The sequence below is a fragment of the Salvia splendens genome, chromosome 2 (assembly GCF_004379255.2).
Source record: "Salvia splendens isolate huo1 chromosome 2, SspV2, whole genome shotgun sequence".
In the NCBI taxonomy this organism is placed as follows: Eukaryota; Viridiplantae; Streptophyta; class Magnoliopsida; order Lamiales; family Lamiaceae; genus Salvia; species Salvia splendens.
This window is the reverse complement of record NC_056033.1, coordinates 19,272,831-19,276,489: the sequence shown is the minus strand read 5'-3', so window position 1 is coordinate 19,276,489 and position 3,659 is coordinate 19,272,831.

Genomic DNA, 3,659 nt, shown 5'->3' with positions numbered 1-3,659 from the left:
TCAACCTTAAAAGTTAGGGCAAACCACCCTTAATAGAAAAAGGTCACTTGGAGAGAGAAAACAACAAGTTCGAAAATCACTCTTTCAGATATCCTAAATTCCAGCAACAGCGGAGACTAGCCCTGCACTTCTCGTTTCTCGCCACCGGCCATGATCCTTGAAGACTCCTGCCCACTCGCCGGAGAAGGTTCACCGACATTCCAGCTAGCTGTCATCGTAGCAAAAAACGATGTTTCAACGCCCGTGGGGCAAAACAATCTTTAACTGTTTTCCTTAGTTTAACTCTAGTTGTTGCATCTTGAGGATATTTCATAATTTTAGTTGTCTTTTGGGTTCTGAAGCATTCTGCTTTGGATCTGCCCTTAATGAAGTATGATTTCACTTTTCGTTTATCTTTGGGTTGCAATGTTTTCATTTTGCCTTACTTAGTTAGATCTGGAAGTTTGGGTGTAGATTTCACATATTTAAGTAGGAATCTTATGATCAACGTTAGATCTGGTTTGCTGAGTAATTTTCCTAATGGTTGATCGGTAAATCTGAAAAAATGCAAGAAGTCGTAGTCGGGATATTTTGTCACCTTGCATGCCTTGTTCGTTAACGTAAGTTAAGAGTAGCCGTTAATAATCGTCTGATTTAGGATTAATCTCGCTTAAGTTGTTGTCTAATTTCTATGAATCGTTAATAGAGTTCGTGAAGTTGCGGAGATTCTGTGTTACTTGTGATGAAGACAATGTCTCTTTCTGCTTTTGGGACCAACCTTTTACTTAAGTTGTTTTTTTGCTTTTTGTCCTTACTTTTCCAGAGATCCTGCAGACCTTCTGTTATTTGTTTAGCCATATATAGTAATCTTCGACTTTTCACATGCTCCAGAACCACTTTGCCTTACATATTTACGTGCACAGTCACATGTCGATGATTATCTCGCCCACTGGTAAGTAGAGTAGAGGTCTTAAATTCCCTGCCTAGGTAAAAACTCAACCCAAGCGTGGTAGCAAACCAAAACCCTTCCAGATTATCACCACAGTCGCTCTAACGTGTCCATCCCTGTGGGATTCGACCCTTACATCCATTATCTAGCCAGTAGAAGTGGGTTGAGGAATTTTTGGTTGATATAAGGTTTAGGCTGTCGAGCCATACGACTTAGCTAGGTTAGGATTTCCTCCTGATCAGTTGACTACACATTTCCACATCACAAGAAAACCTGCTCTTTCAAACATCAATGATAATATATGTCAAATTAACTTTCAACATAATTCTAACTCTTCTAGCCTATCTCGCTTTTTCTCTTGGAATTAAATGGTGGAAAAAAGCACTAGTGGTTCATTACTTTCAATATTTGGCAAGCTCAGATAACAAGTAAACTAAGATTATATTCATGAAGGAAAACAATACATCCCAAATTTAAAAATGACTCAACTATAAGAGACTTCCCAAAATGGAAAAATGATTCAACTAAGAGGGAACGAGGGAGTATTTATTACTCCTCCATCCCACTTTAGCAGCTCTCGGTTTATCATTTTTTTGTGTCCCACTTTAGAGCCCTGGTTGGAATATTTCATAAATGGTAATAGGCCTCACATTCACTAATCTTTTCCACTCACATTTTATATAAAACTAATATATAAAAGTAGGACCTACATTTCACTATCTTTTTCACCAACTTTCCTTTATATTTCTCAAAACCCTTGCCGAACTCAAATGAGACTTCTAAAGTGGACGGAGGGAGTATTTGTTTTAGGAGATAGACGGTTTCCATCAATTATTTAGTTAAAAAGTTAATTAATATTTATTTTATTTATATAAATTATTAGTATTAATTATTTATTTTGTATGATTTGTGATATTATATGTATTATGATATTTAATATTATAAGACAATAAATTAAGTAATACTCCCTCCGTCCACGAAATATTGTCCGCATTTGATTCTGGCACAGATTTAAGAAATGTGAAGAAAAGTTGTTGAATGTGGATTTCACATTTATATCTCCCTTCGTCCCTGCGCACTGATTAATTTCTTTTTGACCATTGTTTTTCGAAGATGATGATAAATAGTTAAAGTGGAGAGAAAGTAAAGTAAGAAAAGTGAATAATATAGAAGAGAGTTTATCTACATTATTCTCTTACTTGCTTTACTTTATTCTTCACTTTAACTATTTATTATCATTTTTCCCAAACACGTGCCGAAAAGCAGTCAAAATTACTGGAAATGGGATGGAGGGAGTATTAGTTTAATAATAGAATGTGCATGTAATGAGATAGTAGAAAGTTGACTCCATTTATAAAAATGAAAAGAAAAAAAAAGTAAAGTGGACAACATTTCGTGGGCGGACCAAAATTGCAAATGTGGACAACATTTCTTGGATGGAGGGAGTAGTATAATATTTAGCAATAAAAAGTAGTACTGCATAACATAACATTAAGTGGTCCTACAAATGGAAATTGTGTTACAATGACATAAAACTAAAATGAAGACAAACAACAAACACAATCTAATAATCCGGTAAACCAGAACCAGATTCTCCTAAATTATCGAAGTACGAGGGATATGTTCTAGTTGCGTATAGTCATTTGTTTGTTCTTATTGTTGAGCTCTCTTTTGTTAAAATGCAAAATCCGTCTTCTCTCGGCTTGAAAATAAGCACGACTATCAAGATCGACTATAGAGCTCAAGCCCATAGCCATGATTTTATTTTCATTTTCATCATTCGTAGTTTTGAAATCATGATTTTTCTTTTGTTGTTTAAAAAACATGCCCAAATTATCGTTTGCTTGTTTCATGCCCGAATTATATTGCTCATTTTGTTTTTCTAGAGCAACAATAAGTGATTCTGAGCTATCACACTTCTTTTTCTTCAGTTTAGCCTTCTTCACTCCGATGGGCCTTGATGAAGAAGAACCACCAGGGATTTGTTCCTTGCCATCATCATAACTCATAGGAAACGAAGACAAATTTTGTGATCCATGCGAAGTATGAGCCTGACTTTCTGGATCAAAATATTGCATCCCATGTGATGCTTGTTGTTTAGAACTCCCTGCACAATCTTTGAGTTTTTTGAAATTTTTAATCATTTCCCAAACATGAGAAAATTTCCAACCCGATTTATAGTTTGAACCTGCCTTGGAGCATTTGCATTGCTTCATTCATCTACAACTAATTATAATAAATTAAAAAAAAAAACTAATTATAATAAATTAATCGCATGTACAAAGAGAAAATGAAACGTTAAAACACGATTAAAACTCAATATGTTTGCATTTGAAGCACCGCTTTGATTTCTTGCTTCAGCTCGGATACATCCATGGAACTGTTTTGTTGTTTTCTCAATGGCTTGAATACGAGTCTGTATAGATCTTTGCGTACGCTCTGGCCATGTCAGATCTCTAGCTTCATTGAATCCATCTTCCATGCACTGCGAGAATCGTTGTCTTGATTGTGATACACAAAAGTTTGTCTTCATTCTATGTATAACTTTCTTTACGAACTAACATTTTGTAAGGAAAAGATAAAGATGACAATTGAGATGAGAATCATTATAAATTGAAGGAATGGTTTGATCATTTATCATATCAATCAATCACTCAACTTTATCTATCATTCACAATGAATCCCAGTTTTATTTCCAATTGCTCTTCATCTTCTGATGAAGATGGTGAAA